A 22645-nucleotide genomic window follows, 5' to 3' on the forward strand; every position below is an offset into this window, starting at 1 on the left:
GTCTCTCTGAACTAATCATTTTTCCTTCTGCCCTCAGAAAACTTTTTTGTAAGTAAAACTCCCACGAGCAAACTCCACACACACTGAGCAGAAGCCCAAACCCCCAGCCCCCTTCTCTGGGGGTGTGAGGCAACGATGCCCCCCACTGAGCCACCATGTCACCCTACTACATAACCAATGGCTTCATAACTATGGTGATAGATCAAGAACTGGAATGAACGAGCTGTGATAGGAGACACCAGACCACATGACTGACACTAGCACTCGCAGCACTGTGCCTGGATGGATGGATGTGATGGGCATGTTACAGATGGCCCCTAGGATGAGCTGAGGATCATGCTAACAGGCCATGAGCCACAGAAGAGGGAATAATGGGCTCCAAATGAGAACATCAGCCCATGCTGAGGATACTGTCTCATAGAAGAAACGAAAAAAACAACATGATGCAGTATTTCTGAAACAATGAGGGTGCTTGTGTCTGTCTGCAGGATGCCCGACAGTAGGGGGCCGTTGTATATATGTGATAAAAAGATTCTCACAATAGCGTGATCCATGTTCTTACAGTCAAAGGCTTTGATTTAAGCTTTCTCCTCTTTCACAGATGGGTCCATGTGATGGATTCCTGATCTCAGTCCATGCCAGGTTGTTACGGCAAACTCCTTGGAGACTCTCATTGTGCACGACAGACTCCCTGACAAGTTTTTATCAGCATATTCCTTTCTTTCCTGATTTTTTTTTTTTAAAAGAGCAATACCCTAAAATTAGAACCTTATGAGGCAGACCCCTGCCTCTTGCACACCACAATCATTTTCAGAATTGTTTGGAATTTTTATTTCTCTGCAGGAAAAAAAAAAACAATCTGGCCTGACACTCAAAAAAGAAGAAGGGTGGAAATCACATCACAACTGCTGAAATAAGAGGGCAAACAGAATGTGCCACCAATTACAGTTGTCCAAAGCTTTGGGTTGAGTCTGCTCTGGATAAGAGGAGGTAATTGCTAGATGAGTCATTCCGGTGTCCATGTGGGAGTTTAAATACGTCCAGAGAAAAGGGAAAACCAGAGAATGGAGAAAGAAATATGTATAAGTAACCAGGTCGCACACAACGCCACAGATGTTCCATTGTAAATAATTAAGAAACACTCCGCGCTGGATGAGAGTTATTGAAATTTCCTATAAAATTTATGGGCTGAAATGGACACAGATATAACATAGAATGGGAACAATGGGGCATCAAAAGTAACAAGTACCACAGATGCTGGTGTTACGGCGACAGATCCAGTATGTGTGCCGTTCCAAAAAGCGCTCGAGGGAAGGAGGACACCTGCAAAGCAGTAAAACGCAACAAACAAATCATTACCTATAAATGTAAGTAAAATACACTTTACAGAATCTTAAAATAAAAAAAGAGAGAGTTCACAATCTCCACTAGTTCAGTCAAAAACCTCCATCTAACTCACTTCTTCCAACCAAAACCACATGTGACTATGGGTCTTTGTGCACAGAGAGGTTCACACCAAGACTCCCAGCATAGGGGTCTCCACTGACACGTTATTGCTAACAGAAACAGACATTTCTATAATGTCAATGAAATATTGAATAATATGAAATTGCTGAATAATGTATAATAAATGACATATGAAATAAAACTATTATCTATGGCTGGGTTGAGTGTTGAGCTCAGCATGTGTGTAGGTCAGATATTACACCGCGAAAGCCTGGATTCCTCTGAGTCCATGGATTTCTACCATAGTCGTTAGGTTAAAGGGAGTCTCGAAATTGACCATAGAGTTGGATTGTAAGTGTGTACCGTGAGCTGGACCGGCCCCCGGCCCCCGGCCCCCTGGCCCCTGGCCCCCCGGCCCAGGCTGTACCCCTGCTTCGTGTCCTGTGTCCCCCGGGTAGGGAGCCGCCCACTGACCCAACGACAGAATCCTATTGGGCAGCCAAAGGCTCTGAATGTGTATAGGTCCTTCCAAACACCCCTGGAAAATCACTTACCCTGTAAGTCAAATCTAACCAAATCTTAAAAGACTTATTTAGAACCTTTTAGCCATGACATTTCTGTCATTCAGAGCGCTTCTGGGCTTTCCTTACTAATGCTTAACTTTAATTTATTCTGGGTGGTGGAGTCGCACCGAATTCACTTTGGCCGGTAAGGCAATTCGCAGATCTGCTACATCTGGTCTCAGTTCAGAGGTTGAGGGATCCTTACAGCTATCACAATGTTAGTTTAGGCGGCCATTCGAGCGCAGTGATCCACGCCTAAGAGGCTCCAGGCAGTATTTTACCGTAACTCAGGTTGCGCATTCACAAGAGGTTGAGGAGAGTGGTTGACTCAGAGGCTGCACGATAAGTTTTACCCATAACGAACTGATCTCAACTTATCCAAGCCAAACGACAATCCAAACACCTAGATTTGTTCAGGAGAGTGCTTATCCCTTACTCCGCAGTCTGGCTTACTCCTAACCCTGGCCGGGGGACTGCACCCCATCTACTGAGAACATGCTGAAGTTAGCAAAGTCAGACAACCAAGAATTAATCAAAACAACATTTATTCAGATTTAATACAAGAAGACATACATTCAACAAAACATACAAACTCACCTAAGCTAAATCTATCTTGAAGCCACAAACTTCTATATTATGTCTTATTGAGTCACAAACATTATACAGTCATTAAGGTACGTAGCTCAGCTGTGGCTGCACTGTGGGAAGGATCTGGCTACAGATGCAAACTCAGGCAGCACTATGTGGGAGCTCTGATTACAGAGTGTGTCCTAGGTAAGGGCTACACATGTTGAGTAAGCTAATCACACCTACCATGTAGGAGTTCTGGCTACAGAATGCCCCCCCCCCCCCCCCCACCAACTGTCTTGTGGACCCTTCGTTAAATACCAAACAAAGCAATGGGTTTACTTTGAAGATGGTGATCCACCAATCCCTGCCCAGATGTTATAGATATTGTTTACTTCCAGATATTGCTTGTACAGCAGGGTTGTGATATCTTTGTGATCCCCTTCAGGTTATACTGTTAAGTCACTGGACAGGTAAGTTCTTAAGCCATTGGTCAGTCAGAATGTTAATGGTGGGGTCATTAGGGCCTTTTGTTGAGTCGGCGGAACCTTCCAACAAGGCAAGATGTTGCTAATTCTCTGAATCTTCATATTATGATGCATTGGTTCAAGACTCAAGACTATTACAGTATATCCATCACACTGAGACCATTCGGATGAGACCATCATGAGTATGAGCATGAGTATCACATTAACATCAGACAATGCTCCTCCCATTTTGGCTTTCTGTGTGACCATATGGGACCTGGTTTACGATCAGAGTGTCTGCCTGTGGGCACTTTCTGAGGTGAGGTCACTGATAGGTCACTGCTAGGTTACTGATAGGTCACTGCTAGGTCACTGATAGGTCACTGATAGGTCACTGATAGGTTACTGATAGGTCACTGATAGGTCACTGGTAGGTTGGTCTGATGGCCTTCGCTCAGCAACTCCGGAACCGAAGTGACAGTTCCCCCCCAGGTGAGATGTAGCACAGGCCCAAAGAAATCCAGGGTCACAGAGTCCTATGTGGCCAGCAGCCTGACACTTGGGATATATCCCCCCCGGTGACTGTGACCAGGACAAATGGTTGCATGACAGATGGATAGGAATACACTTTTTCCTGGCAGACTGTAGTCCTGAGTGAAAAGGACTTTTTATCGAGGCTCAGCGATCCTAGTTAGTTACAGGAGTCTGACTGGCTGAATTCTCACCTGACCAATATATACTGCACTGTGCCAAGAGCTGCACTGTTGCGTCCAGGCCACTGGAATTATGGACGGGAGAAGACAGATGGTGTAATCCCCGAGCAGCAGCCGAGTGAGCGTACAGTAGCTGCTTCACGCCCATGGATCTGATGTTTGCCTTTTCCGTCGCTCCTTGCGACCTTGTCACTGCTCCTCTTTGCTAGAATGTTCCAAATGGCGAACAGCAGCATTAGAGGAGCCAGCATGCCTGCAAAGGGCCTCCCAGGTACGGTGTCAGGTGCCTTTCGGTAATGATGAACGAAAGCCAACATTTCCATTCGTTCCATATTCTCGAAAAATGCGCACAAAGTCATCTTTTCAGCCGCAATTGATTGCAGCAACAGTGATATATTATTGAAAGGTTTAGCAGCTGGGAATCTGTACCTGTGCCCTACCTGTGATAAAATAGGTGTGTTCACAGTTTATTCTACAAATCGCTCCCTCTTCTGCCCCAAATTTAGCTGAGTGATTACAATCTTTCACTTTGAACTGGGCCCTCACCCAGCCTCTCCCCTGCGCTCCCAGTCCAAAGAATTAATGAGACAATTAATCTTCCAATCAGCGATATTGCCCTCGCCAATTTAGCCCCAACAAAGAGCAGAAACTCTTCACACTAACCTGTCTGACTTTAATTGTTTTCAGCCACATGAATTTGAGATCAGAAAATTATTTAAGGCTGCCATTAAATTCTAAGGAAGCATGACTTTTTCACTTCTCTATGTATTCCTGACTGAGGAAGGCCATTGTTTTAGAAACGATTTAAACTCCCACCTGACTTCAGCCCGGAAAGTAGGACAAGGTCATGCACTGACAGGTGGCACTCTGTTCACCATTAAAGGGTTTAATTTTTAAAATCTGTTCCCGAAGGCTCTGCTTTTCTTCCAGCTGTCTCCCAATCACGCTTCTTTTGGAAAAGCTGTTAGATATGTGTGATGTTTTTAGATTCAGGGCCGTAGACAGAAACCTGGACCCAGCTAAAGCCACCACACTGAACGGCACTTGTGCAAGTGCTGATTGGCACAAAAATACAATCAAAGAAGCCCCACTGCAGGTGACAGAGAGATGAGAAAATATGCCTGCAGATGCTGAGATATTTTTGTTGTTGTTTGCACTGTTGAACTATGCAAAGGATTCCTTATTGGTCTTTCTGGTTCACACTAAACCAAAACCCAGAACATCTCTCAAGGCAGCTGAGCTCCGATATGACATTTTCTCCTCTTTTTCATTTCTGCCTCAGTTCCTGATATACAGGCTGAGATACAGCTCTCAGCTCAAGCAAGTGTCCTACGGTAAAAGCCATCACTGGTCCCTGTGCAAACGCCAAGGGTCTTTTTTTTTAACATCTCACCACCAACTGTAGCACTGATGAAATAAAGAAATGCTTTGAAAATATTAAGTCCAAACAAAAAGAAATCTGCAGGAAGGGGACCCTTAATAGGGAATGCATGATTATTTTACTATAACTGTAGAATCTTCTTGCAGTAACAAAAAAAAAATCCACTTACAATATTTTGTGTGAAGCATCTGGAAAAAGACACAATAATATACAAGTAATAACTATTTTTCCGTCCGAACTCAAACTGAGGGAGATCCCACCGTGACCCTATTCTCACATCCACAGTTTTTTGCTATCGGTTTATTACTTATTACTTATTATTAGGCCAGCATCTGCCACAGACAGCGGAAGGGGAGGAGGGAAAAACGCAATAAAAACCCATTTCCAGTTTTGAAGTTCATCAGCTGCGCGTTCTGCAGGTAGGCGGCCTGATTCCCCGTCACGGGCAGCCTGTGACGAGACGCCCGGTTCTGCGGCGACGGCCGCCGGTATCTGAACAGACGACAGAAAGGATAAATGGCCAAGCTGTCGCTCGCCTTTCTTTCTTCTGATCCTGCTACTTTAAATATCCAGCACCATATGGGACATTTCTTCCTGGCGATTGCCCCCCCCCCCCCCCCCCCCCTTTGGCTGACACCCTCTTACATTCCTTTCCTCTCGCCTACACTCCCTCGTTTTCGTTCTCTCCCATGCGGCGCCGCCAGAAAGGGCCAGAGGCACCACGGCACCTTGCACCTGCTGTGAGAAAATGTTTGACTGGTTAAAAAAAAAAAAATGCCCCCACAGACTGAAAAAATCTGTGTTTTAGTTTTTAAGGCATCAGACGGAAGGCCTATGTGCTGGACCTCCTATGACCATCTCCGGAATGATGCTAATTTCCATAGTAAAATTTATAGACGATAAAAGTGCGGCGGAGGCAGTCTGGATTAAATTGTATTTCTGCCTGTTCAATACCCCTGCTGTAGCATTAACATTGAATTATTTCATACCCCTCGTCACCAGCCCTCAAACCAATAGCGGAGCCAGAAATCATGCCGTGGGCGGGCTGACAGTAATCAAGTGGGCCAATCCCATAGCAATTCGCTTGCCGATAAAATCACACTACAGATTCAACTACACACACACACACATATATATGATGTATGTATATGATATATATGCATACACACATATTAGTTTTTAAATGACATGGGGTATCATTAAGAGCAACTGATCAAAGACGAAGACAAATCTATTTGCTTCTCAAAAGCACGTTCCCTATGGTTGATCTAGCCACGCACACACATACCTGCTAGTCACTGTATCATACTGTATCGCTGGCTGTCTAAGCCGATTTGGCCCGGGTTCCATCTGGGTGGAGTCAGGACCAGCCGGGCCCAACCATGCCATCGCGGTCACTGCAGACACGTGAATAGCATCATCAGGAAAAGCAACACAGCAGAAGAGACTCAGATTTAGTCACGTGACACGATGTGCGACAGACGCCTCGAAAAAGATCATCGCATCATTCTCATTTTCTCAAATCATGGCTTTGGCATGTTTGTCACTGGATAACATGATTCTAATATTATGCAGGATGCGTAGAATATGACACAGGATGGGGAAAAGAGATAAACAGGAAAGAAGGTGTGTTAGCACAGCTGAATCATCAGGCAAAGAGCTACAGCTTTTGCAGTGCATTGCTGAGTCACTGGATGCGGCATGAGGCAGCATCCCAATATTTAATCAGACTAACCACAGGCTGGGAAAAAGCCCAACACACGCATCTATAAACATACATGTGTGTGCTCACGTGCACATATACGGTACAAAGGCGTACATTCAAATGCAGGCTTTCTTGCCATAACTGCAATTCTATTTTCTTTCTCAGGAAGTAATACTAAACCAGTAATTGCTAATTCTGGGATAAACAAGATAGTCTGTAAAAAATGCAAATCATTTGCATTGTGCATTTCATTACTGAGAAAGTGACAGCTCTTTAATATTATGATAACAGTAAATTGTATTTTAAACTGGAAGAATAGCAGAGGCAGAAAGCAATTTGCATGCTGAATTTTCATATTAAATGCCCACAGTGGTTTTAATCATGCACGACATTAACAAATCTTATAATTATCAATTGTCAACAACTGCGTTTAGAATAATTTTGCCCAGTTAATATGTAATTTTACTTTCCAGTCCTATTCATTTTTTTCATTTCCTTTGGAGGATGAACTCATTTATTTCCAGCTCTGACTTTTTCTTTGAGATTCTGCCTGGAAAGAAAAGGTAAGATTTATACTCATACACACACTCACAAGACCATGGCACACATACAAAACCATGACACACATTCTTACAAATGAACTCACCTACACAGGCCTGTATCAAAAGACTAGCGAGCCTCATATCTGAGGAATTCACTTTGTGGCATGAATTTCCCCGAGGAGCACAATACACACCAAAGTCAACCACCTACTTATCGCCTGTGTTGAGGTTAAGACAGGCTTTTAGCGTGAGGACGGAGCTGTATTTTCTGCCACTTAATTTCAAGGAGGAGCAGCGTGCTTTGGGTATTTATCATCTGAGTGGAGTCACACTTCTGCCACAGTAAAACTCGACAAACGGGCACACCGTGGGCACACCGTGGGCACAGCGTGGCAAAAAGGCTGCGAAAGGTTAGGGGCCCTAGACCAGCAACACTCAGCGGGAGTTAGGCTGGTGTCGGTGCGCAGTGTCGCGCGTGTCTCAGTGCTGCTTTCATTCATCAGTAGCTGTTCGAAGAGCTGGCCTTCCATAGTCTGTGTCTCTGGCAGCAGCACGTCAGATTACATTTGGATTCTCCCGTTATTGTCAGGGCATGTGCTTCTCCTTGCACTCTGGAGAAAATTACTATGGGGGGGGTCAAGGATCTGTTTGGGATCAATATTATTGTATTTTGAAGGTCAGTTTCCAATCAAAAAGAGAAAACATGGAAGGAGGAAAACTGTGCTTGTTTGATGAGCCGGGGGACCAGGCACCGTCTAACCTGAATTCAGTTAGAGGGAGTATTACCATCATAGTCACTGGTCAACATCAGGTCCCCTCTCACAACATTCATTCGCAGGATTGGGGTAAGTAAATGTTTTGAATGACTTTCTTAAATAATCATGTGCATTAGACCTTTGAGCTAAGCCCGGGGGCTCCAGATTAACAGCTGACCCCATAGCGTCGCTTTCAAATGTGTATATATATGTGTGTGTATGTCTCGAAAGGAGAGCATGATGGGATACGGCTATTTTTGATTAAGATGTTGCTTAATTGCACGTCTGCTTTTAATTTTCCTGGCCAAATGGGAGCTTATATGGGGGGGCCACTGGGTGGGACGTGGGGACGTGGTGCCAAAAACCTGTCATTTTTATTCACTGTGGGCACCCTGCCCCAGACTCGCACCTAAGCCACGGGAGAAGTGGAACGGTGCGATTCCTGACTGTGTGAGCCGCTCGTGCTCTGACTCAGCAACATTCTACTCTACACAGCACAGGCGATTCCAGTCAATTAGACATGTCGGTCCCTGCAGTCTGCAGAAACAGCAAAGGCGGGAATGGGACCATGTTTAATAACACGCCGATTTAAAGGGACATTTTACCAATTAAACTTTCAGAATGGCAAGAACGGCTGTTACGCTTCCGGCGAGTCCTTCCAGCAGGCTGACAGTAAGAATCACTTGAGAGATTATTCAGAAATATTATTTCACCCTGAGCTCCCAGATTTAAATTGCAAATAATTTCACGAAGAAGATGAGGAAACTTTATTCTTTTTATTTTCATAAAACCAGATGCCAAGAGACTAAAAGTGTACAGAAATCTGTGGGGGCGGCCGTGATAAAACCGACTTAATTAACCTCTAGTAATTACACGGTCAGTGTTAAATAAAATCCAATAGACATAAGAAGTTCCTTAGAATCACCATTAATAAACCTTTCTGTTAACTGTTTGTGAAAGGTCATTATTCAATGATTAAGTTACACAGGTAACACCATTAATATCAATTAAGAGCACAGAGTAAAATAAATGTTTAAAACAAGCACCACTCAACTAGAAAACAAATTTCTAATAAATCTCGCCATGTCACTAATAATATTACTTTGTGTGCCGTCAGGATTTTATTTAAAAAGATTTTTAAGAATTTTTACATATAACTCATTTATCAATATTTTTTCTGAATATTTTACCATTAAAAACATTATATTCACCCTTATTTTATGTGCAGTACTGTATGTACTTGAAGACATATCAGGTGAATAATAAAAGATGCAAAGATTTCATTCATATTTGTCCCCTTTTTGTGATTTTTATTTTCACGTACCTTACAGAAAATCTTGAAGCCAAAAGACATTAATCAAACAAGAGTGTTTTTGTCTCAGAACCAACCTTCCCCAGCAAAATATGACCGTCAATTAAGATTCCATCCCACAGAGCTTCAGTATTTTCACAGTGTCCCATTTGGCCTCATTGGCACGAACACTTTCTTCCTGCCATGTCATGAGTGACTATTTATATATTTATTTTTGTTTTTCAAAGGTGCCAGCTACACTACAAAAGGGGGAAAAGACAAAAAATGTACTGTATTGATAAAGAAAGGCCACTGTACTGTAAACACGAATTCCAAATTCTGTACTCATCATCACTATTGAATACAGTACTGTTTCAAACAAGATCATAGGGTAATAAATTATGCGCCCCCAGTGGCCACTTTACAAAGTGCACATAGCTAGTGCCAGATAAAAGCCACTTCACCACTAGAACCTTCGAGAGAGGATGAGTTGTTGTGGGTGCAGAAAGACTTCAAATAAAGCAGCTTCACATGCATTATTCCTAGTTATAAATGGCTGAAACTGGGATTTTTATCTGAGGAGGATTTCTTAGAACATGCAGTATTTATGCTACAGTATCAGCTCTTTTCATGTTGATCATCAGGCTAAAACCTGCATTGTTTCAGTGTTAAATTTGAAACTAAACATGAAAGATTAATATTGTCATGTGTCAACAGATGGCTTTAAAAGGTCACATGACAGTGTAAAATTAGTTAATTTTATGTGCTTTTTATGTTCATAAACATCTCTTATGTTGCTGGATAACACTTCCTCACATTCAACATGACAAATAACCAGAGTAGGTAATTTACTAACCGTTTTGAGAGCTAGTCAAACAATGATGAGAAATATACAGATTAAAACAGGTGTACAAGTGACAACTAAATTAAATATCTCAAAAACAAAAATAAATCCAAATTTGTCGCCTTATTAATCACACCAAACCACAATCAAATTTCATTATTTCATCATCTCCTTTTTCTCCAGTGTCACTTCCGTAATTACAGCCTGTATCTGTTTAACAAACCTGATGATTTCCAAAAAGTTTTTTCGCATAGTTGGACTTATTTACTCTACATTATAGCACACAGTATCAACTCAGCTCAATATGTTGCTGATACACATTTTTTGGAGGGTTTTACCTTTATTGCTAAATCTTTTATCAATTAATAATACTCATGATGGAAACCCTTAGAAGACAAAAATAATAATTGATTATCTGTGATGCTAGCTAACGAAGACTCCATGCACTATAGAAAAACTCAAATGTATGATTTATTTAGCCTTATAATTATAATAGGCATAGACACTAACCACACAATTATAACTATACAATACGCACAATATACTATACTAATATAACTATTAAACTAGATATAATACAAAGAAATTTGTTTATAGCTATTGTATGAAATGGCACTAAATTAATTAATTTTACAGCCCAATAAAACACACACACAAATCAATTATGAGTAAACAAATTAGTTCTCATTAAAATTCTGTCAAGGCACACGTGAGTTCACAGCAAAGCATGACAAAGAAGATCTAATTCATACGAGCCCCTCAGGGCCATTATACCAGACAGGTAAAAATGTGATTAAAGTTCAGGTGTGTAGCACCTGAGCCCAGCTGATACTAAGCCAGCCTGTCGGCTTGGTCAGTCCCTTGGTTTCCATGTTTTACCTCACATTCGGCATGGGTTACTAAAGGATTACTTACCCCAATCAGCATGGGTTACCAAAGGGTTACTTACCCCAATCGGCATGGGTTACTAAAGGGTTACTTACCCCATTCGGCATGGGTTACTAAAGGGTTACTTACCCCATTTCATCATGGGTTACTAAAGGGTTACTTACCCCAATCGGCATGGGTTATAAAGAAGGCAACCAAGGACTAAATGAAGGACTACTAAAATGACCATTGTAGATATCTTGAATTCATATTCTTACTAGTAGAAATTGCATTTTTATTAGTGAGAAGGTTATATTTACTAGTAAGAATTAAGATGGGTAAGCCTTATACTAATCAAAGACTATTTGACTTGCCACATCATCTTTCTTTTAAATAAACAAGGTCACTGAGTTCATGACAAATCCAGTGTATTAGAAATAGCCACAAAGCATACGACTGCCCCCGTACCTGTGGCATGCATCTTGGGGGGAGTTAAGCATCCCGCATCTATGTTCCAGCACTGATCAATCCCAAACTGGGAGTTTTCCTGCCAGCCCTCCCTCCTTCCACAGCCCAGACACAAACACATCTCTCTCAACAGGTTTCCAGACGAAATCAATACCTACAAGCAGAATCAAAAGAAAGGCTGATTTTCATCCACTTGGCTCCCCTTGCTGTGCCCCGGCCATCAAAGCAATCTCCTGGGTGGTGATCAGTACTTCAGACAATGCCGTCGGTGGCATATCAGTCAGACGCTGGTTATCTGCAGTAAGTCTCCTTTGCTACATCCTCACTAAATTGTCTAATTACAGGACCTCCTGATTGTCTTTTGACTTTGAAGGGTGCTGCACACATAAATGTGGCCCGTACTGCGTGGATTATACTAGATACACCTTAAAATGGTTTACATTTAAATTATATTGTAAGCATGCAGCAAATACACTGTAACACAACCTGATAACTAATCACTTCATAGCCAGTTCATGTTTCAGAATGTCCTCAGGCAAAGTGGAAAGCCTTTTTACTCTGATAGAATGCATCATTCTTCAGTTTCTATTTTCACCTGGTCCAATGAGAAGCAACCACAACTAATAGGGAGGAAAGTAAGGACAAATTGAGACTGTTTGTGTCATGTGATGACAGCACTCAGAAAGGCCAGGTGTAAACATGCTTTTAAGTGTCTCCTTTCATAAGCAGATGGTGCAGTTTCTTACCGCCAGATTCTTTTGATAAGTACAGATATAATTCTGGAATAGAAGGCCTGCAGCAATACTTTGTCTCATATTGCACTTCTCTCACAGGCTCAGCAACTTTGACCCTTGCAAAATATCACAGAAGTGAAAACTTGGAATTCATTCATAACACGGCTTTTCATGATTAGATAGCAGGGCTCAATAAATAGCAAACACTGTCCCTCATTCCTGACCAGTTACAAATATAAATGTTTAAAGGCTCCCATTTGTCACACCTCCTCTTCCTCCTAATAATAATAGTTAATAATAATAATAATAATAATAATAATACAACAATAGAACCTTGGAAGTGGAATGTCTCCTAACTCAACCAACTCGGACATCAAATGAGTTTTTTTCACTCCCCCCCAAATGAAAATATTTTCTCTATTAAGACTTACCACATAGCATCCAATGACTTTCAATTTTTCCACTTCTTTCCATGGCCATTAATCACGTAATTAATTAATGGAGATTAATGAATTAAAATTAAGTTTGTCTGTAATCCCTGAGTTTGCTCTGTCCTTCATGACAGCAAAGAGCACCTGGCCTCCAGCTAGTGAAGCACACATCTAAAATGCATCACCTTTAGGCTGAAGGCCATCCTTTCACACCAATATGGAGAAAACATTTTAAACTGACATCAGTGCTCCGGGGTGCGTCTCCCAAAAGCATAGCTACTAACTACGTTAGCAGTTTACATAGTTGGAACCATGCAACTGAAGGGGTCCAGCTATATAAGATGCTAACGGGAGATTTTGGGAAACACTCCCCAGGCTGAGAAAATGAACAAGAGAAGTTGCAGGCGACTCCCTGCACAAGTAGGTACATGAGTAGCAAAATCTGGATCATAAATCTGGTTTATCAATCTGGATTATAAATCTGGATTATCAATCTAGATTATAAATCTCAATTATCAATCTAGATTATTAATGTGGATTACTTCAGTATCAACATTTCCAAGAATTTCAGGTTTGAAGTGCCACTGCCGCTCTCCCTGAAAGCTATAAACGTTCTCAGGTCTGCATGGGTTTTCAGGCCGAAAAAAGGCCATCAGTCACTGGCAAACCACTGGAACGGCGGCATCATACCAAGGCTATAAATACCGACTGTCCAGGAGACCCATAACGCAGAAGAGAGGGATTCCTAAAAAGCCATTCCTTACACTCAATGATGCAGGTCCAGCCTTTCATATCCATCTATTATAAAAGGTCCCAGCATCACAGCTGCTATTCATTCCTGTCCTCCAGCAGTGGCTGTGAAATATTCATCTGTTTTTAGGTACTAACATGGAAAGAGAAAAGGTGAATGTTTCTCCTTTTCACTATTCCAGGGTTACAACAATGACAATTACAATAGAACGGGTCCGTTTCTCTGCACAACAAAGGTATTACTGATTAGGAGATTTGAAAGACATTAGCCTTGAGGTACAGAAACTCTCGTACTTTTGCTGGCTGGATTAGTCAGTCCTCCAGTTCATTTGAAACAGACGCAGAAAGATATAAAGACACAAAGAGACAACTGTCTGCATCTTCACTACAGTGTATGGGATTCATTGTGCCTCAGCCTTCATTTCACACTTACATTTTATACATTTAGCAGATGTTTTTTTTTCCCAAGGGAACGAACAACTGAAGCAAATAGCACATTACAAACATACCTGCTGCCAAGAAGTCAAATAGGCAGAAGTGCAGCTAGGCTGAGCTGCCAGTGAATGTCCAAGTGTCAGCAGGATTGGGGCAGGAGCTACACAACGACGGCAGAACCTATAATAAGACTATTCAAGGCCCAGAAGTGTGGCATAAGAACATGCTTCCAAAGGAGCCTGCTAGCATTTAGCATTATATCTGGTAATATACAATTTAGAAGGACCTGATTTTACACTGAGCTTTACGAATTGACACTGTAAAAGAAGAGGCTCCCATTTGTCGCACCTCTTCCTCCTCCTATTATTGTTATTATTATTATTATTATTATTATTATTATTTAGGAATAATGTGTCTAGTCTGTGGAGCAAAGTTGATGCATTAATGATGGTTTCTTAATGTATCAAGACAATGGTTCAGTCATTTAAAATGCTTAAAGCTGACTACTAGGACGAGGAATTCACGGATTATGAAGGCATGCGTTTATCAGGCTTGGTGGGGAGATCAATGGAAGTATAAAACAAACTAAATCACCACGACTGAGCCGACCCATTGATCGTAAGATCCAAGAAATAAATTCCCAAAGCTGAACTGTGACTGAATTTGCAGAATCAAGCATTTTTAAAGCCCATTTGCCCTTTTAGCACACAATCTAAAAATGAACAAATCAGGTTACATAGTAATTGAATTCTGAGTTATTTCCCCAATGTTTTGGTTAAATTACACCTTAGGATTTTATGAAAACCATTAAGAATATTTACAAATTCGTGCAAATGAGTCTTAGTCTTCAGAACCACTAAAAAGCAATCACAGAGTTTTCATTACACAATATCTCCACAAAAGGTACTTTTGCACTCAACCTATACTCCTCAGTACATGCTGATGCATTAGGTTGATATATTATATCTACAGGACAATGCGTAGTTGAACAGTAAAGCTCTGAAACAGTTCTGATAAAACAGCATGTTTCTCAAAAGCAAGCTAAGCAAGTTTTAAAAGTACAAACTAAACTTCCACTTGCCTTGGATATACCCCAGCTCTCAAATATTGGTACCTACCAAGGATTTGAGGGTTTTATTTGTCACATGCAAGGTATACAGTGAGACTATAACTTGCAATGAAATGAAAGATGGTCAAATCTGCCACAATACTAAATATTAAAATGGATCTGCTGAAACCAGGAGTTAAGCAATTAACTCATTCTGTAGGTTCACTCATTATTTTTCATACCATGATTTAAATGACAAGATTTCAGAGATGAGTTTGTGTTTGAGTATCCTTGACAAAGGCTTCAGTATTGAACACTGCTAGTTTCTTGAGGAACGTCTTCCAAAGTGATGCTGACATTTACAAAGACATCATTTAGGACAGTGTTCCCAACCCGGTCCTCAGGGACAAACAGAGACAGTCCAGGTATTTGCTCCCTGCCAGACAGTCCACATTTTTGGTGGCTGGGAGGGAACAAGAAGACGGACTGTCTATGGCTCACCGAAGACAGATTGGAAAACACTGATCTAGGGGAAACATGCATTGGTTCAATTTGCAAACCAGAACTTTTCTGAATTAGCTGTCAGCAATTATGTTATTTTGTTAATTTAGTTGCAAGCAGGGAGTTTCTCAAGCGCAGCATATCAGGAATCCTGGGCCATGTGTCGAGTCACCCATTAGTATACTGCAGGGGTCTCCAACTCCGGTCCTGGAGAGCTACCGTCCAGTAGGTTTTCTATCCTACCCGGCTTCTGATGAGCCACACCTGTTCTCAGGTAAATACCAGGAACAGGTGTGGCTCATCATAAGCCAAGGATAGAAAACCTACTGGATGGTAGCTCTCCAGGACCGGAGTTGGAGACCCCTGGTCTACTGAAATACAAGCTTATTTGTGGGTCACGTGCCAAAGGAAGAACTGAGTTCCCGTTTCCCATGCTGAAGGATTCTGGCAGCTATATTTTGGAATGGGGGCACTTTCCGGGCGGGATTTACTGCACTCACAGCGTTAGAAGACAAGGCAAAGTCCAATTAAATACTAAGCCACTCTGAGTGATTGTGTAAACTTTATATTTAATCATTTATATCCAGATATCATAAATAATCATTTATGTTCCAGAGAAAAATGTGTTCCATCCATAGATTAAGAGATCACTGAATGTTTAGCACACATAAACACCTTGTACACATGACTATGGCCATCCTAGTTACCCGGATGTCAACTGTACTGAATGAATGAATTAATGAATGAATGAATGGATCTTACATTTATACGGACCTTTTCAAGACACCCAAAGCACTTAACAAAACCAACAGGGAGCCACTTCAATCACCACTGTGTAGCCCCCCACCCAGATGATGCGACAGCAGTCATATCTGCACCAGTACTCTCACCATATTTTAGCTATGGTGGTGAAGGGGCACTTGGAGAAACTTTTGAGACTGCACACAAGATATTCTTCTCTAACACCACCTACCCCATCAACAAAACAAATACTGCCATCCCTTACGAGTGATTGGTGTGCCATACTTCCAAAATACTTTCAGACAACTGTACAGTCTGTGCCAAGGTGCATTAAAGCATCACTGGCAGTTCTGTTGTTATGTTATTTTTCCATCGTTTTGGAAGTGACCTGTAATCCAGTAAAGCCACAGATCCCTCACATCTACAGCGTTCCTATTAAAGGGCAGAATAAAAACAATTTCCTAGTTTTCTTTTTGAAAAACATGTCTCAGGTTCTTGTACCGTAAGGAGCCCTGGAAATAATAAATATTCTTCATTATAAATGCATTACAATCCATATGTCACTTTCAATAAAAAAAAAGTTATAATAATATTCTGTGTAAACGTTCTAAGTTCAGAATAAGAAATACATTATAATTTTCTGTTTTTCAAAGCAACAAAAGTGTTTCTATTTGGGAATGACAAAAAAACACAAAGCACATTTGCGGAAATGGTTTTTGTCTTGGCAGGAATAAAATTAGATTTATATAATGCATCAATTGGAGAGGGATTAGCATTGTGCCTGCATCTCTTGTAAAGGTCTATTGACTGTGCCTGTGTCAGCCTAAGGCTTCTAAGGCTGGTCTTGCTGCTAGCGGAGGGTCCTTCCCACACTGCTGACTCGGTGAGGAATTCACAGTCCTTGGCTCAGGTTCACAAACACACACACACATTTAAACATGTGAGAAGCTTTTCCCCCGAAGGGATGTTACAGTCAGAGTTACACAAGATGCTTGCACGCGCTTTCGCTCGCTGTCTCAAAGAGGAGCTTATTTTCCAAAGGGCAATCCTTATAATAATCAGTAACTGGCTACTTTTTATCGAACATGTTTATGTCCTGTTACAGACAATGGAATGGAGTGGAATGGAATGGAGCGCTTTGTTTAGTGTGCATATCTGCATTGAGATGGTATGTACATCATGCACAATGTTAAAATTGTTCCAAATGAGACAACATGATAGGAACTGGAAGAGACATTTTAATATTTTAGTAGCTACTCGTTCAGTAAAACTTGATCACACACAAAAATGTGCCAAATAATCTCAGAACAAAAGTGAACAATTGCAGGAAATTTGCATAATTACACTCTGAGTGATGTAGGGGTAGCACTAATTCTGAAATAATTTAAAATGAAAATTAGAGGTAATCATACCGACATTTTTAACTATTTGTTTTAGTTATTTAACATTCAGTCAAACAAGTCGAGCGGAATGGCTTTTAGCACATTGAGAGATGTTTGTTCTGAATACGCCATAAATGCTTGACTGGGTTCAGATCCAGTGGCTAATAAGGCTTTGGAACATGGTGGATATTACCAGCTTGCTCTGGATGTCCACTTGCTGTCTGTGCAAGACACTCTCTCATAGCAGGAAAAGGTCTGCAAGACGGGGAGACGACTGATGGCCAGTATCAGTGAACAGCAAAGAGGACTGATCTCGCCTTCTAAGAAAGCTGGGAGCAACAACTGAGGCATCACATCAGTGCAGAACCTCTGGGACCATCTACTGCTGAATCCAAGCAGTTAGGTCCGTCCTTCACTTTGGTGCCGCACTTGCCCTTGCCCCTTGGTCAAGAAGCATAACTTTGATTCTGTTAAGAGATGAAGTATGATGAGCAGGATGCTTGCTTAATTCAGCAAAAATATGGCAGATTTGTTGCTTTTATCACAACAATCATTACTTCATTCATTTACAAAAATACATATATCACATTAGAAAAAAAAACAGAAGTTTTAAAGTAAAACCAACAATCATTTCAAGTACTAATAAAGTGAAACCCAAATTATAGTTTTAAAAGGGCTTTTCTAAGTTAAGTTAATTGACAAGCATCATTAGATGCTTTATAAAAACATTCAACACTGGCCTTTATTTTCCCTTTGGGAGCCAATGACTGCACTTGCAATGAATAGCAAACCGGCAAGAGCTCAACTGAATGAGTCACTCAAAAAATTATGACACTTAAAAAGAAAACGTCTGTACTGGATGATATGTGCAGTTACACATTGCTTGTCAACGGACTTTTGTTATGAAACCAGTAAATTTTGCAACATTATTACTGAATTAAGCAAAGCCTCCCAACACTTTTTGTGAGCAGTATATGTTCCATTATGTATTTATATCAAGCTGAAGTAGTTACTATGCACTACTGTACCAAAGGGAAAGGGAGCGTGGAAACACGGGAGAAAGCGGAAAAAAATCAGAAGACGAACGTTCACAATAAGTCCCTGGAAACTCTATGCAAAAAATCATCAATGTGAAGAGTTGCTTTGATCAGATACCAAGAGAATCTTGCAGACATAAATGGATGAATTTTTGCACTCAATAGGGTGGGGGTTGAGAAAAAAAGACTTTAGACATTCTATTTCACCACTTTAGTACTTATGCCATAGTCATGAAACCAAACGTCACCGTTTGGCATTACTTTAGCACTGGTCTGTTAAACTTAGAATGAAATGTGTGTCATATGCACCAAAATCTTGTGCAGCTGCCTCATATTAAAATATCCTTTTATAATAATCTTCCACTTGTCTGTTTCTTATTGCTTTCATATCTGCTTATTGGCACTATTTCATGTTGGAGAAACATTTACTCAGAAAAACTTCCATTACACTTCCTTTCTGTGGTACTGCTAAGGGTAGTGAAGCGCAAAATCCATTGATGCTGTCTAAAAGCCCACATTCCCCGTGTTGCTAGGAGATGATGATTTGGACAATAACGTCGATATCTCCTAATTGAGTTGAATAGCTTATCATTCCAAGCACTCTTTTCTCAAAGGCCACTCCAGACTTGTTTATTTAAATGTCTTTTCACTACAGCTCTCTTCCTACATTGGAGTCTGTGTTTCTCTGTCTCGTTTAGACCAACAGAGAATGATTCATTATATCCAGCACAATGCCAGCGGCTATCAGCTGTGACCCAGAAATCGTATCAATTATACCCATTGATGTACTTTGATTTCATAGTTCATTCAAACGTACGAGGTGGGTGGGTATTATTTGACAATTTTACATTTGCATAATTAAAGTATAAATTTAAAGAATCATTTTAAAAATGTCCCAGTCAGTTACTTTCAATTAAAAAGAAAGCAATTAAAACAAATAATCAGATTTCTGTAATAAATTTAAAGAATTTTTAATTATATGTTGTACTAAGTGTGATTGCTAGTTAGAATTAATATACAGACAAAGGAGATAAGTGTTTTCTTCATTTCAAGTTATATTGTTTAATAAATATAGAGATCTAAAAGTTATGGCAGATGAGAAACCTGTTATTCCTCTAAATTAAAAAGATGGTGTTGCCCAATTAACTTAAATGGTAGATTAATAATTTGCAAAAAACTAAACATTACCCACTTCCAGTAGTTTCTGCTTGATAGCCTGCAGAATTACAGATCTGCGCAATGTAATACATAGACAGGCCTTCATAATTAATGGTCCCCCTAACATTTACTAGCGATCAAGTGTTTTCAGACACTCACTTGCATGTGAGAAAATAAGAAAAGAAGATCACGAGTGAAGGATGATCAAATAAGACGGAAAAGGTATGAGGCTTTCTTTAAAGTTCACGCCATTCCCAGATCAAACAGTACTAAGCTGTCAGTCAGCTTCAGTTCACGAGCGAATACGTGCAAATACGTGCAAATACGTGCATCGATGCTCCAATGAGTTTGTGGAAAAAAAAATATGCTAGAATAAAATCTCCTCAAAATAAGATTAATACTGCACAGAAGCCAGGGGACGAGACAAATCACATGTAACGCCAACGTACCCTGACATGGAAATCACATGGAGGCTAAATATTCAATTTTTTACGAATTTATATTTTCTAGCTTCATGTCGTCCCAATTTAGACGGGAAAACATAAAGTCAACATTTTGACAAATTCTTAAAAAGAAATTAAGGGCCTGATTCAATTAAGAAAAAAAAATATACAACCCGATTAATCTTACACGCTGAAAGAGAAGTATATTTAGTTCTGAAAATGGTAACGCCTGTTGGTTTGAAATCATTAGAAAACTAAACACAAAACAAACGGTGTGGCAGTTTGATTGAATCTCCGTCTAAATCAATCGGCCATTAAATATGGGCTGTCAACAACCGAAATGCTCAAGCTGTTATCTAACTAGCTAAACGAAAACTAATAAGTAGCTTTTTAGGCTAAATACAGTCACATCAATTTTAATCATTGTCAGTCACTGCCTTAAGAAATGAATTATAATTATGCACATATTTAATAAGCCTAGGGACAGCACAGAAGTAGCAGTTAACGCCCCTCTTCAATAGAGACTATTTTGCTGTAAGAACCTCAAAAACAGCTTGATTGTCGTATACAAGTGGCGATCTGCAGAGCCGGCTCTCTCGATATAGCTAACCGGCTGCGGAGAGCCTCGGTGATCGAAGTCAGAGCAGACAAACTGATGGCCTAACAATGCTGTGCTGCAATGAATTGGGCTTATGATGTAATCCCGGCCCAGCATCCAACGTACCTGAACTAAACAATGAAGAACACTGAATACCTGATACAGGTATTTTTGGGAGCTGGGAGGGAGGAAATGAGGACTGACTGGAGGTCCCTGAGGACTGGGTTAATAAACACTGATTTAAAGAAACAGGTGACTCGATTTTTCTCAGAAAAGTCCCATTAAGCGTGATCTTAATAGGTAATAATTAGCACTCATCAGGGTTTGTTCTGCATATAGTTAATACTTTCACACTTCAGATCTCGCCCATAGCATCTTATTTTTAAACCGAAGGATAGAATAAAGTGCTAAAATTGTATTTTTCTATCTTACAATAGAAAGTAAAGGCAATTAGGTACTTTGCATTTCCCCACCTGCCATTCAGACAGATGAAATTATTAAATAACGAAGACAGATTTAAAAAGCAAGACATATGGCTAGTGATCTAAAATGAGACTGACATTGTGTTGTGACAGTAATTATTAGTGTTTTTGTCTTCATGAAATGCTTCTCAATCTGGGCATGAATCAACTGATGAAGAATATCTCAAAATATTTACTTTCAAGTTGTTTACTTTCAAGAATATTTCAAGTTATTTGTTTTAACACGTACATCTAAACCTCACATGCAGGCACATGCATTGAAAATGTGCAGCTATAAAGAAATGATAGCTTTCAAGTAGTGCCGCTGTTGTTAGGACTTGCGATGCACGTGTAGTAATGTTTTTAAGGCTACAACACAGGTTTGAAATTTAAAGTCAGGAGGCCTATTTTCAGAACTGAGTAAGCCGTTTGGCAAAAAGTACTGCAGTTGTAATTCATAGCAAGATATTGAGGTAGGGAATGAACCTCGCACAGAACACAGACAGCAAGTCCATAATTTATACCAGAAAAAATCCTACAAAACTCAATAGCCGTCTACATGAAACATAAAGGTCACTTGGACATTCGCTAAATCTTCCCCAACAGAAAAACCAAAATATTTTATTGCACAGAAACACTGAAAAGTTTCAAAGATATTGAGGTTATTACAATAGAAGAAAGTCAACCCGACATCCTCCTATTCTTTTGCATTTATTCTTTCATGATCAGACATTTGCATGAGTTTTATTCTTACAAATAAAACAATTAACACTGTAGTCATCATGGTACCATGTGATGTAGTTCATCAGCCTTGTGACATCAAAAAAGACTTTTACAACTGCTGTTACTTTTACAAATGTTAGAGAATAAAAATGTGGACATGTGCGTTCCTATTGCCGTCTGAAAAGTCAGTGAAGTCTACTCTCTGCCTGCTTTGACTTCGACCAATGGAACCTTCTTTGGTATTCAACATAAGGTTCCAAGTTTCCCAAGCGCTGACATTGTTTCCCAGACCTGATAACTTCTCTAGCCCCGTAAAGATTAGCTTCAATAATATCCGCACTCGGTCCCGCGATTAACAGGGGGAGGGTACACGATCAAAGTTGCTGATTAAAATGCTGCACAGGTGCTTTTATGACTTCTGCTCTCCCTGCACTTAAATGGGATTGAGAAAAATAAAAAATCTGGGAATGACCTTCTGAACTCACGCTCTGAAGCATCCCTTAGCCATTTATCCAGTATATGGTTTCAGAGGGCCTGGAGTTCTAGCTCTTACCCCAGCCAGCCCGGCGTCCCGTGGATAGGGGACACTCACAC

General features: G+C 40.5%; 1 long non-coding RNA gene across 1 annotated transcript in view; it reads right to left on the reverse strand.

The window, feature by feature from the left end:
- Positions 1-5786: 5786 nt before the first annotated feature.
- The window catches only part of LOC140578487 (uncharacterized), a 34385-nt gene continuing 17526 nt past the window's right edge, over positions 5787-22645 (reverse strand). Inside the window, exons 2-3 of the long non-coding RNA XR_011982676.1 lie at positions 6426-6534; positions 5787-5875 (exon numbers count right to left, since the gene is read on the reverse strand). This is a non-coding gene — a long non-coding RNA (uncharacterized lncRNA). The remainder of the gene's footprint in view (positions 5876-6425; positions 6535-22645) is intronic.

This window comes from Paramormyrops kingsleyae, chromosome 15 (assembly GCF_048594095.1).
Source record: "Paramormyrops kingsleyae isolate MSU_618 chromosome 15, PKINGS_0.4, whole genome shotgun sequence".
NCBI classification, from domain to species: domain Eukaryota; kingdom Metazoa; phylum Chordata; class Actinopteri; order Osteoglossiformes; family Mormyridae; genus Paramormyrops; species Paramormyrops kingsleyae.